At 47.2% G+C, this 14,742-nt stretch overlaps 1 protein-coding gene across 1 annotated transcript in view; it reads right to left on the bottom strand.

Moving 5' to 3' along the window:
* Positions 1–14,742, bottom strand: part of WRN (WRN RecQ like helicase) — a 233,478-nt gene that overhangs the window by 18,453 nt on the left and 200,283 nt on the right. The gene's annotated exons all lie outside the window — the stretch shown is intronic.

The raw sequence follows: 14,742 nt of genomic DNA, 5'->3' as shown, positions 1-14,742 counted from the left end.
CTGTTTGATTATATGTCATTTACGCCATATGCTTCTGTGTGACTTGTGTATTCTTCTATCCTGCAGAGACCATGGTGGAAAAAATCAGTGATGACCATTAAATCACAGTAAAGCTGGCCATACACATCAATAGAAGTTGGCCAAATGGTAGCTCAACCAACAGCTATTCCTTCTGACCTCCACGTGAAGCAGTTTATTACAAACCTTTTAAAAAAGGAGAGGAAAATTATTCACAATTGAAACCTTGGCATCGGCTCATCTCCAGGAGGAATATCGGACCTAAATGTTGAAATCAAAATGCACCAGATTTCTCTTTCAGCAGGACCTCATCCATACACAAGATTGACAGGCTTGGCCAATTTATCGTTGGTACATGGCAAGCTTTAGATAATTTTTTTTATCTACAGAGGGATTTGAAATACTACATACTAGTTGCATATCACGGCAAATTGGGACGTAAAGAATATAATATGAAGAAGAAAGATTTAAAGAAGTCAAACATTTGTTTTTCTCTACACATACATAATGCTTGCTCAACAACAATTTTCTAGCTGTGTAATTTGTTTAATCTCGGCTAAAAAGTAGGACTACACAGTACATCCCCCCTTCCTTATCATAGAAAGATGAGTCATGTGATCAGCTGCCATTAGCAAGAATCAACAGATTTATGATGAGACCCTGACATCAAGGGAAATGTAGTCTGTCTTATCAGGGTATTCTAAGGTTGTCTCTTTAGCACCTCACAACTCTGCAGTCTCCTTACTTTCATTTTGCTAGAAGTTACGTTAGGAGTTAACGCATCTCTTGGAATATAACTACTGCATACTAGACCAGGCTCTAGTGGTCAAACTCCATAGAAACAAGCTGTACACTTGGCAAGATAAAAGCTTTCATTGCAGGAGAATGAAAGATAGAAAAAGCAAGACAATTGCAAACTTGCTTATTTTCATGCCAACTAAATAAAGCAATTTAATAACTTTAAATGACCTTTTTAAGAGAATCGTAGAGGTAAAATACAAATCAACATAGCAGTCAACTCTGACATGGTACGTCAACTAATAAAATGATACATTAGTTACATACATAACTTTTTCATTATTTTTCTAATAAAATCCTGCACTATATATGCAAAAAAATGGTTGTAGTGCTTATTTAAGGTGGCCATAGAAATTATGACAATTTATCTGGCGCAACTAAAACCATTTTTAAAAGTGATAATTATGAGTTTACAATGCTAATAGATAAAGTCCTACTCTTCATTATTGGCACCCATGAAGTTTAAATACATAATCTGGAGTATCTCCCTAAAAAAATGAATCAAGCAAAAGGTTTTTTTTTGTATAGAGCACTCGTGTTAAATACAAAAGAGCAAATGATAAACAATAATTTAAAACAAAAAAACAATGGGAGGGAAAAATAGAAAAACCTAAAGCTTGCTGTGACATGGGTATTGCAACTCTTTACATTAAATTATTATGGAAACACATTTTGACCCACCTGTGGTAAATTACAAATGAGAATTACCTGTGATTAATTGTCGGTGCCCATGTGACATGAATTAGCCAATGAATGATGACTTCAGTGTTTTAAAAAGCCACGATTCCTTTTTCACAATGGTGATGACAAGGGAGCTGTCTCAGGACATCAGAACTGCTATTATTAGCAAACACAATACTTTCAAAGGGTAAAAGGCCATCTCCAAACAAGGCCTTGGTATCCCAGATTCAACAGTGAAAAATGTTAAGAAGTTTGCCAAGCATGGAACCTTCAAGAATCTCCCTTGAAAAATTGACAAGAGAAGTCTTTGAAGGTTGGTGCGAATGGTGGAAAAAAACACCTCGTCAAACATCCAAAGACCTGAAGGCCAACCTGGAACAGTCTGGGGCCATGGTTTAAACAAGTACCATACACTGCACACTAAACCATGCAGAGCTTTATAGGCGAAGGCCAAGGAAGAAACCATTGCTGAAGAAGAGACATAAAAAAAGAAGAAGGACTGATCTTTGCCAAAGAGTACCTTGACAAACCACAATCCTGGGAAAATGTTCTGTGGGCAGATGAAACAAAAATAGAGCTTTTTAGGAATGCAAAACAACAATTTTGATTACAGATGTCATCATGAAGCTTATAAGGAAAAGAACACCCTAACAACAGTTAAAGGGACACTGTCACCTGAATTTGGAGGGAACAATTTTCAGCCATAGGGGCGGGGTTTTCGGGTGTTTGATTCACCCTTTCCTTACCCGCTGGCTGCAATATTGGATTGAAGTTCATTCTCTGTCCTCCATAGTACACGCCTGCGTAAGGCAAGATTGCCTTGTGCAGGCATGTACTACGGAGGACAGAGAATGAACTTCAATCCAATATTGCAGCCAGCATGCAGCCAGCGGGTAAGGAAAGGGTGAATCAAACACCCGAAAACCCCGCCCCTATGGCTGAAAATTGTTCCCTCCAAATTCAGGTGACAGTGTCCCTTTAAGCATGGTGGAGGATCCATAATGCTGTGGGGTTGCTTTGCTGCGTCTGGTATTGGAGGCCTTGACCGTATCAGAGGGATCATGAAATCAGACAATTCTTAAGAGATTTTAGAGCAAAATGTCCTACTCAGTATAAAAAAAAACTTGTTTTAAGTTGAAGATCATAGGTCATCCAGCAAGACAATGACCCAAAGCACACATCCAAAAGTACATAGGAATGGTTGAAAAATAAGGATTTTTGTGTTACTCACCGAAAATCCTTTTCTCCGAGTCGCTCATTGGGGGACACAGGACTGTGAGTATATGCTACTGCCGCCAGGAGGCTGACACTAAGTAAACATAGAAAAAAATTAGCTCCTCCTCCGACGTATACACCCTGACACTGGCCGAAGGCAGACCCAGTTTGGTGCAAAAGCAGAAGGAGAGTAAAAAATAAATCAGCATTAATATCGGAACAACATGTCTAGAATAACCCCACCGGCTGATAAATTCAAAAGAAAAAAAGGTAAATCAAAAAGGAAGCCATCTGGCTAACAGGGTGGGAACTGTGTCCCCCAATGAGCGACTCGGAGAAAAGGATTTTACGGTGAGTAACACAAAAATCCAAATTTCTCCTTCGTCTCATTGGGGGACACAGGACTGTGGGACATCCCAAAGCAGTCCCTGGGTGGGAAAAGGACTCAGCGGAATAAACCCCTAGGCACTTAACGCCTATAGGTGCGCTACCGTTGCCTGCAGGATCCTTCTACCCAGACTTGCATCTGCAGAGGCCTGAGTATGGATGTTATAGTGCTTGGAAAAAGTGTGCAGATTGGACCAGGTCGCTGCCTTGCAAACCTGTTCTGCCGATGCCTGGTGCCGAAGCGCCCACTGCCCGAGTGGAGTGTGCCCTGATCTCGGCCGGAACAGCCGCGCCCTTGATGTGGTAGGACTCCTGAATTGTCGACCGTATCCACCGGGCTATGGTTGATTTTGAGGCAACGAGTCCCTTCCATCGACCCTCAGGAAGGATAAACAATGTATCCAACTGTCGAAAGGATGTCGTCCGTGAAACATACCTCCTGAGAGCTCTCACCAGGTCCAGTGTATGGAGAGCCTTTTCCACACGGTGCGATGGAGCTGGACAGAACGAAGGCAATACGATGTCCTTGTTAATGTGGAAGGATGAAACAACCTTTGGCAAAAAAGTAGGTGCTGGCCTGAGCACCACCTTATCCTGATGAAACTGTAGAAACGGGGCACAGCAGGATAAAGCCGCAAGTTCCGAGACCCGCCTAATGGATGTTATAGCCACTAAAAAGACAACTTTCCAGGAGAGGTATGTCAAGGAAATGTCCTGAAGAGGCTCAAAAGGAGATTCCTGCAGGGCACTCAAGACCAGGTTAAGGTCCCAGGCTTCCAGGGGGGCCTTGTAAGGTGGCACCATGCGGGCAACGCCCTGCATAAATGTCTCTACCTGAGAATTGGTAGCGATTCTGCACTGGCAAAGAACGGACAGGGCTGAAATTTGTCTTTTGAGGGTACTTGGTGCAAGCCCCGAATCCAGGCCGACCTGGAGGAACGCTAAAATGTTAAGGATAGAGAACCGAAGCAGGGGAAGGCCATGCCCTCTGCACCACTTAAAGAAAACCTTCCAGGTATGATGGTAAATACATGCTGAGGTGGATTTCCGGGCATTAATCATTGTAGCAGCTACCTTCAGGGAAAAAACGGAAGGCAGGCAGTCAAACATGGGGCCCCTGAGTTCTGGTGGTAGATCAGACCCTGGGAGAGAAGATCTGGGCGCCTTGGAAGCCGCCAGGGAGCCTCGGTGAGTAGCTGAATTAAGTCTGCGTACCATGGCCGACGGGGCCAATCTGGGGCAACCAGAATTACTGGGATTCCCTCTGACTTGATCTTCCTGATTACCTTCGAAAGCAGTGCCAGAGGGGGAAATAGATACGGGAGACAAAACTTGCTCCAGGGAAGGACTAATGCGTCCACTGCGAATGCCTGTGGATCCCGATATCGGGCGACAAATCTGAGTCCCCCAGCATTGACAAATCTGCTGGAAAACGTCAGGATGGAGGGCCCACTCCCTGTATGCCAGCCCCTGATGGCTGAGAAAATCCGCCGCCCAATTGTCCTTGCCTGGAATGTGAACCGCCGAGATCACCGAGTGGTTCTTCTAGGCCCAGAGGAGGACTTGATTTACCTCGTGCATGGTACCCCCTGATGATTTATGTATGCCACAGCCGTGGCGTTGTCCGATTGAATCCAGATGGGGCAGCCTGCCAGGACATGATGAAAATGTTGTTGAGCCATTCGAACCGCCCGGATCTCCAGAAGGTTGATTGCAAGGGTTGACTCCTGCGAAGACCATGGCCCCTGGGCTGTGTGGTGGTGAAACACTGCTCCCCACCCGAGGAGGCTGGCGTCGGTCGTGACTACCAGCCAATGGATTGGGGGATTCCCCTGCTGCAGAGAAGACAACATTGTCCACCATGCGAGAGCCTGTCTGACCTGAAGAGACAGGCGGCACATGTGGTTGAGAGAGCGTGGACACCTGTCCCAAAACGTCAAAAGGGTATGCTGGAGGGGGCGAAGATGGAGCTGCGCAAAAGGAACTCTATTGCTGCTACCATCTTTCCTAAGACTCTCATGCAAAACCGGATGGTATGAGGGAGTGGCTGGCGAAGAGCCCTTACTTCCTGCCGGAGAGCCAGGGTCTTGATCTGGGGAAGAATTGTCAAGCCTCGGGAAGTGTCGAAGATCATACTGAGAAAAGAAATCTTCTGAGATGGCACAAGGGATGACTTTCTTAAATTCACCAGCCACCCTAGACGACAAAGAGTATCCAGCGTAATGCTGACATTCTCCTCGCAGGCTCGGCAAGATGAACCTTTGATTAAAAGATCGTCTAAAAATGGCAAGACGACTATGCTTCGGAAATGCAGGATGGCCACTACTGCTGCCATGACCTTTGTGAACACCCTGGGGCAGTGGCCAGCCCGAAAGGTAAGGCTGTGAACTGGAAGTGAAGGCTGCCTATGGCAAAGCGTAGAAATCTTTGATGCGGAGGGAATATGGGGATGTGAAGAGAGGCGTCTTGAATGTCTATTGAAGCCAAGAACTCTCCCTTTTCCATAGCCACAATGACCGAGCGGAGAGACTCCATTCGGAAGTAACGAATGTTGACAAACCTGTTCAAATATTTCAGGTCCAGAATGGGCCTTACCGCTCCGTCCCTTTTGGGGACGACAAACAGATTGGAATAAAACCCTTGAAATCTCTCGTCCTCTGGAACGGGAACGATCACTTCACTGCGACGAAGAGATTCGACACCCTTGAGCAAGGCTCGAACCCGAGATTCCCAACTGGGGAGCCGGGAGAGAAAAATCCGACTCGGGGGGTGGCTGGTAAACTCTATCTTGTACCCTGAGGACACTAGTTCTCTTACCCATCTGTCATGAATGACAGCAAGCCAGACCAGGTGAAACCGGAGCAGGCGGCCGCCTACTCTGTTGGAGTCGACCTGAACCTGCCTCCAGTCATTTGGCTGAAAATCTGTGGGACCTAGATCCCCCTGATCTGGGCTGCTGGAAACGTGTTTTTCCCAATGGATTGGCTCTATAAGAGACCTGACGATCTCGGTCTTGATTAGGTCAACCTGGGCCAGCGGGATTTGTCGCTGTGGTCCACCCCGGGTTGCGAAAGGCCCTGAAACTGGCGCCGAAATGGTTACTTAAACCTTTGCTGTGGGAGAAAATAACTTTTTCCTCCTGTGGAATCAGAAATGAGATGATCCAATTTTTCGCTGAATATTCGACCGCTCTGATAGGGCAGAGCAGTAAGGGACTTCTTTGAGGTGGAATCTGCCCGCCATGTCCTCAACCATAAAGCCCTTCTAATTGAAATTGCATTTGCAGCGGCCACTGTTGCACAATTTGCCGCATCCAAGGACGCATTAATCAGATAGCTACCAGGTAGGGCGATCTGATTCGAAATCTCAGTCACTTCTGAAGGCAGATCCTTATCCTGTAGAGCTACAGTCAAAGACTCTGACCAGGATATCATGGCTTTGGCTACCCAAGTCGCTGCAAAGGAGGGTGAGAGGGCTGAGCCTGAGGCCTCAAATACTGAATCTGCCAGACCTTCTATAAGACGATCAGATGGATCCTTGATAGAGGAACCATTAGGAAGGGATAATAAAGTCCTAGAAGCCAAGCGAGATACGGGAGGGTCTACCGAAGGGTATTCTGCCCACTTCTTATGGAGCTCTGGGGCGAAAGGATATCTTCTATTTAGAGCCTTCTGCCCCAAAAAGCGCCTATCCGGCCGCTCCCAGTGGCGCTGTACCAAATCCTCATACTCAAGATGAGTACAAAACACTCTATGGGGCTGTTTAGTCCGCTTAAAAGATACCTTATGACCGGAAGTCAAGGTAGATTCGTCCTCTACCCCCAGGGTTTGGTTGACAGCCTCAATGAGACTGTCGACGGACTCCTGGTGATTAGGCGCCTCTAAAATGAGGGACCCCTCAGAATTGTAATCCGAACCCTGTTCGCTAACCTCTGCCGGTGAGGGAGAGCGAGAGGCGGAGCTCATGGATGCAGAAGAACCAGACAGACCTGGCGACTCTGTGTGGGTTCGTTTCTGACACATCTGCCTAGTGAGAGAGCGGCCCCTGCAGGCCGAAGGCTCCTGTGAGACGGAGGACTCCTCCAAAATAGAAGAGACACTGTCCCTGGACCTAACTGGGGCTTGAAGGGACTCAATAGCCTTTGTGAGGGATGCCATAGACTGTGACAGGGACAACTCTCATTCTGGGGGCCCTGACACACTGGGCTCAGTTACAGGGGAGGGCTCCTGGGCGCGTTCGGAATCGCAGGTCTCACAGATGACTGCATTGGGCATGCAGAAAAGCGGACCGACAAGTAAGACATGAGGTATATAAAACCGTATGAGCCTTGGTCCTTCTAGACATGCTGAGCCTGCTAGCTGGTATAGTCTGGAACGAATTTGTATAAGGCGCAGGTAAAGGAACGTGTAGCTGCCCGGCTGGAGGGAGCAGCACCTACCCCAGTCCTAAGTTCGTCCTATGGAACACGTCTCAGAGCGCAGCACCAGTAATGTCTCCTAACACAGGTTCAAAAAGAAAAAGTGCGCCCTCTTGAAGGGGTGGAGCCACAGATGCCAGGCCTGTCTGCCGAGGCCTAACGAAGGCCGAAATCAGGACCTGCGCTACCTCTCCCGGCATCCGCCCAATAGTAAGGGGGGGGGGGGGGGGAGGGCAGACCTGACGGAAAAAGACGCAGCGACGAAGGCGGGACTTCCGCCTGAGGCCTAGCGCCCCAGAGGCCGGGGGCTAAATTTCCCACCATCTGCACGTGAAGAGAGAGGGCGGACGTGGCGAAGTCCAAACTTCTGGAGCCCGCCCGAAAATACGGGGGGCGGGACCAGAGAGAGCGCCCGAAGGCCAGAGGCACCGCAGATCCGGAAGCCCGGCAGTTGGAGAGCACTGCAGCAGGAGCCCTCCCAGCCCCGTGGATCTAAGGTTAGAAGGGAGGGCTGTAACACAGGACGGTGCAGTCACACTAACTATCATCCCTTCAGGAGATGAGAGGGACCGTCCGCCTCCTTCCATCACCGCAGCCTCAGCATTGGTGATGCAGTGGGGGCCGCACAGACTCCCATACGCACCTGTACAGCCTAGGGTTTCACTACCTTAGGGTGGTCAGGGCTGAGTCCGGCATATTGTCCCACGTTGCGGGAGAGGATACGTGGAGGCGACACTCCACGTGCTCGCCCGTTGTTGGTTTGGGGAGAACGGACCCCTTCAAAAGGGTCCGTTGCCCCTGTCTAGTCTTCATAGTTAAAAAAAAAAAAAAAAAAAAAAGATCTGGAAAAACACAGATATGTGCCTCCCACGGACACTAAGCATGAACTGGGTCTGCCTTTGGCCAGGGTCAGGGTGTATACGTCGGAGGAGGAGCTAATTTTTTTCTATGTTTACTTAGTGTTACCCTCCTGGTGGCAGTAGCATACACCCACAGTCCTGTGTCCCCCAATGAGACAAAGGAGAAAGAAAAATGGACTGTTTTTAAATGACGAGCAATCCTTGGGGAGAGCTGAACTGCAAAGGAAGAGTGGAAGAAAATACTAGCTGAGAAGTGCAAGAAGCTTATTGATGGCTACAAGAAACCTTTGGAGCCTGTCATCAATGCCAAAGGGTGTGCAACGAAGTATTAATTACGAGTGCCTTTATTGCTGCACCATCCTGTTTTTCTTTGAAATTGCAATATGTAAGTTGAAAAACAAGGTTTTATTGTCTTATTACTTTGGACCACTAATTAAAAAATCCTGAGGATATAACTTTGATACATTTCCATTTATTTCTGAAGATATTGTACAGTCTATGAAAAAAATGAAGGGGTGACAATAACGATGAGCAGGACTCAGAGGCGTAGCTAAGAGTTCAGCTCAGGGTGGGCGAAATATCTAAGTGGGCCCCTAACCAGTAACCCTGATTACAACTCAGACGGCATACTCTAGTCGTGGGTATTCTGGAAGCTCAGCAGATGACCCTGCTGTAAGGCCAGGTTCATATTGCGTCAATGGCAATGCGCTGACGGCATCCATTACACAGCGGCACTAACGATATGTAACGGATGCATTAGCGCACCCATTGACTGCCACTATGTAGCGCATTGCTAACACATGTCATAATCGGCCAGCATTAGCAATGTGCCGTCATTCTGTGACGGACCCTCTGACGCGGGCTGCAGCGTTTCCGGGTCCGTCACCGATAGCATAGGTGGAGCATCTGTGCTATCGCGATCGCATAATGCGATCTTTAAAAGGCACTAGCGTTGGTGCAGTCAGTTTAACGCATGCGTTGAAAGGACTGCACCAATGCAATGTGAACCCTGCCTAACTGAAAAAAACACTCTATACAAAGACCAATACTGATATTACCGCCATACGGTGACGTCATAATGGTAGATACCAGTCCTGCAGAATATATAAGAGATTACAATACAATTAGAGATAATCACTTACAGGAGATGTTCTTTCCATCTTACTCAGACATCTCCTTCCAACCACAACTCGTCTTCAGAGATTACAACAAAAATTTGTCCCCATCTATTCCCAACCTGTACAAATGCATCAATGTGCTGTCACCCCAATAATGAGCTGCTGCTGCCGCCGTATGTGTCCCTATTACTGCACCTGCTGTGTGATACAAAAACAGGAATCCTCTTACTGCCACACATAATAATGCTATCACTGTGCCCCTTACATAGTAGAATGTCTCCTTTGTGCTCTCACAGTAGCCTCCACACTCTTTAAAGGGAACCTGTCACCCCCAAAATCGAAGGTGAGCTAAGCCCACCGGCATCAGGGGCTTATCTGCAGCATTCTAGAATGCTGTAGATCAGAGGTGTCAAACTGCATTCCTCGAGGGCCGCCAACAGGTCATGTTTTCAGGATTTCCTTGTATTGCACCGGTGATAATTTAATCACCTGCACAGAATGATTCCAGCACCCTGTGGAATGCTAAGGAAATCCTGAAAACATGACCTGTTGGCGGCCCCCGAGGAATGCAGTTTGACACCTCTGCTGTAGATAAGCCCCGATGTAACCTGAAAGATGAGAAAGAGAAGTTAGATTATACTCACCTGGGGGGGCGGTCCATTCCAATGGGTGTCGCGGTCCGGTCCGGGACCTCCCATCTTCTTACGATGACGTCCTCTTCTTGTCTTCACGCTGCGGCTCCAGCGTACTTTGTCTGCCCTGTTGAGGGCAGAGCAAAGTACTGCAGTGTGCAGGCGCCGGGAAAAGTCAGAGAGGCCTGGCGCCTGCGCACTGCAGTACTTTGCTCTGCTCTCAACAGGGCAGACAAAGTACACCTGCACCGGAGCCGCAGCATGAATACAAGAAGAGGACGTCATCGTCAGAAAATGGGAGGCCCTGGACCAGACCGCGACGCCCATCGGACCGGACCGCAGCAGGACCGCCCCTGGGTGAGCATAATCTAACCTCTTTTTCTCATCTTTCAGGATACATCGGGGACTTATCTACAGCATTCCAGAATGCTGTAGATACGCCCCTGATGCCGGTGGGCTTAGCTCACCTTTGATTTTGGGGGTGACAGGTTCCCTTTAATGGTTCCCACAGGAGCTCCCACATTGTCTAAAAGCCAACACAGTAGTCCTCACACTGTATATAAACCCCGTTCATGACAGCCCCCACAGTAACTCCCACACTGTATGATGGCCACCACTGTCTAAAAGCCCCCACTGTAGTCCTCACACTGTATATAAACCCTGTTCATAACAGCCCCCACAGTAACTCCCACACTGTATGATGGCCCCACATTGTCTAAAAGCCCGCACAGTAGTCCTAAAACTGTATATAAACCCCATTCATGACAGCCCCCACAGTAACTCCCACACTGTATGATGGCCCCCACAGTAGCCTTTAAACTTTACTGTATAATGGCCCTCGCATTAGCTCTGATATAGAAGGGTTAATAGTTTACCTTTAAGTGCCTTTTGCCTTTATTGCTAGAATTACTAGAATCTGTTGACGCAATAGTCTGATGGTCTCCTCTCAAGGAGACAACACTTCTTATCATGTATGCTTTCAATAGTCAGCCACAACATGTTCTGGGTGCGTGGTAACATTATATAATGGCCCCCACAATAGCTATCACGCTCTATACTGGCCCCAGCATTAGCTCCCATAAGACCCCAAAGAGGGGACCGGACAGAAAGAGGGAAATAGAAGAGGGGGAGGTAAAATATTACTCATGTAAAGAAGAAAATTTGCCCTGGTATGTCTTCACTTTTTTTTCTTTTCTCTCCCATTAGGGCTCTTGTTGTCCAGGCTGAGTATAAGTTCCGGGGCCTACACCTTAATGTGAACATCCATACGCACATACTGGCTGTCAAATACCCTGACCCCGGCCACAGGACTATGTCACATGGTGTGTGTATATAATAAACAAATATATATTAAACAAATATATATACAGAAAATGTATATATACACATATACACTATACGGCTGCCAAACCTTCCAGCATAGATCCACAATATAATAGCAAAAAAATGAAAGCAGCACACCATTTAGACAAAATGAAAAAATTGCGTTTTGATTTTCCTGGGAAGGTTTCTCAGAGCCGAAACGAAGCTGAGCCCCAATGGGCTATTAAAACACTATTTTTTCATTTTGTCAATGGTATGCTGCCTTACTTTTTTTGCTAATATATATATATATGTACACACACACATACAGGGAAGGGGAAAGAGACAAATTGTAATCCGTGCTGTCCTGCAACCAGGTTGACCTCTGTCACTGCAGTGCATAATACTGACTGCTCATGTCAGTCTCTATCTGAATCACCATGAGATTTATGGCGCCTGCTTTGAGGTCTTCTACAAATCCGGTCATGCTCCACCGATTTGAACTGCCATAAATCTACTGTGCTTCATATACAAGACATCAAACACAAGAAAATAACCCATTCAGGACTTGTCAGGAGGGGAGCAGTGTCCTGTCCCTCCTCACTGCAAACACCTCCAGCCCAGGGTGCAAGGAGTGTCCTGCCCCCTCCTCACTATAGACACCTCCAGCCCAGGGTGCAGGAATTGTCTTGCCCCCTCCTCACTGCAGACACCTTCAGCCCCAGGTGCAGGCAGTGTCTTGCCCCCTCCTCACTGCAGACACCTTCAGCCCCGGGTGCAGGCAGTGTCCTGCCCCCTCCTCACTGCAGACACCTTCAGCCCCGGGTGCAGGCAGTGTCTTTCCCCCTCCTCACTGCAGACACCTTCAGCCCCCGGTGCAGGCAGTGTCCTGCCCCCTCCTCAATGCAGACACCTTGAGCCCCCGGATGCAGGCAGTGTCCTGCCCCCTCCTCACTGCAAACACCTCCAACCCCGGGTGCAGGCAGTGTCTGCCCCCTCCTCACTGCAGACACCTCCAGTCCCGGGTGCAGGCAGTGTCCTTCCCCCTCCTCACTGCAGACACCTCCAGTCCCGGGTGCAGGCAGTGTCTGCCCCCTCCTCACTGCATATAAAATAAACTTTGGCACTCAACTTGTAATGATGTGGAATTTTTAATAGCAGCCACTTGTACAGACGTTTCGGTCACACATTGACCTTCTTCAGTGTACTGCGATAATGTGCAAACAATAAAGTATTTACAATAGTACAAAATCCAAAATTAACAACAAAACAATGAAAAAGATGGAAAAAACAATAAGGAGACTTATATATTGTGCATCTATAGTGATGGATGGGAAGGGGAATGGGGGAATGGCATGGAAAGAAAGAAATGAGGGAAGAATCATACCTTGTCTCTTAGAAACACTTTTTATGTGTGGCTTGAGATCAGGTCCTATATTTGGATCCTAAGGTACAAATGTGTCTGTTTTAGACAGGTGCGGGCTCTGGCACTTTAAATAAATATTTGAAAATGGGACTAACCCATATTAATTATGAATCAGGATACTGCTGTGAAGGACAATGTCCGGGGACGTGTCTCTGTTTATCTAGAAAATGGACTGTATCTACAAAAAACAATATATAAGGACATATTAAAAGGATTCGTTTATACAGACCAGTAGCCTCAGGGATATATTGATACTGACCAAATGCACCACCAGATAGGAGTGGTGATATGCTATATATCCTCTTCAGAGGAAGAAACTGTAAGGGATGTAACATAGCACATAAATTAACTGGCGGGGTGCGTGCGGTGTACCCAAATAGTGGTAATGTACGTACCCTTTATAATGGTAATTAATAAGGACCCAATGGATGGACCAGAGTAAGAACTCCCCTGTCTAAAAGAAGAGGTGGACGGATTAGGCTTCAATAATGGCGGCACCTAAAGTAAGGAGCACTGACGCTATGAGTGGGTCTTACCAGGAGAGGCAGGGATGCAGGTGTAGAACGCGGTGTCCACCGCTGGTTCTGTGATGTCCTGCCATGCCTGTGAAGACGCCAATATATGGCTAGGGGGCGGGACCGCTGGACGGCGTGAAGCCGGAAGTGCGTCACCGGAAGTGACGCACTGTGTGTGCCGGCGACGCTCTGCGTGTCAGTGATGTGGAAACCAACATGGAGCTGCGTTCCACCTTCATTTATAATGCACAGGGACTGGCAAATGGGGCTGACCCAGTGTGGGAGGAGCTTTTGAACAAAAGGGATAATATATGTGAGGGTATTGCTATTAAGTCCCGTGCATGTGACCTGCAATGTAGAGAAAGACCTGGAAAGAGGGGAGAAGAGGGATTTTGAGTAATGATAGAAAACAAAAACAGAGACCATAAGGATAAGTTGGGGATCCAGGGGGAAGGAGGATCGGGATGTGAACATTTGCGTGCCGTCAATTTCAATACTGATGACTCTGTAAAACAAAGCTATATGTTAATATAATATTTTAAAAGAGTAAATACAGGCATATACATGGTAAATGGACCATATAAAGTTAATCACAAAGTCTATAGGAAGGCCAGGAGATCATAATCCCTGTTGAGGCCTCTTGGTGTTATGGTTTCAAGTTCATGTATCCAAAAGGCCTCTCTTCTTTTGAGGGTCTGGATACGGTTGCCCCCCCGTCGAGGTGCTGGGACATGTTCTATTACCTGGAATTTTAGCTGAGGTATAGAATGTCCAGCGTCAATGAAATGGTGGGGTAGTGGCAGCAACGTATTTTTGCATCTTATTGTGGATTTATGTTTACTGATACGGTCCCGTATCGGTTGAGAAGTTTCGCCAATATATAGAAGGCCACAAGGGCATTTAATGGAATACACCACAAAAGAGGTATCACAGGTGCTATAGTCTTTGATTAGATATCGCTTGCCCGAATGTGGGTGATAAAAGTGATCTCCCTTTAAGACATTTCCGCATTGGTTGCAATGAAGGCATGGATGTGTGCCAGTCCTGGGTTGGGAGAGAAATCTCTGGGTGGAAGAACGTGAGCCCGATCCAATGTCGGCTTTGACCAATGTGTCACGGATATTGCGTGCTCGTTTATAACAGGGAAGGAAGTGATTGCGGAATTCCGGTATATCCGGATATGCCTCCTGTAGTAATCTCCAATGTTTCCTAATGCTGTGATGGAGTATATGGACATAGGGATGGTAGGTATGTACAAATGGTAAGCGATTTGTAACAGGTTGTTTAGGGTTGGTTGGTGGATGTAAGGCATCATGTAATATCTTAGGGGGATATCCCCGTTCACTGAATTTATTGTACATCTCATTTAACCT

This window comes from Ranitomeya variabilis, chromosome 1, assembly GCF_051348905.1.
Source record: "Ranitomeya variabilis isolate aRanVar5 chromosome 1, aRanVar5.hap1, whole genome shotgun sequence".
NCBI classification, from domain to species: Eukaryota; Metazoa; Chordata; class Amphibia; order Anura; family Dendrobatidae; genus Ranitomeya; species Ranitomeya variabilis.
The sequence above is the reverse complement of the archived record's forward strand: the minus strand, read 5'-3'. Positions and strand labels throughout refer to the sequence as shown.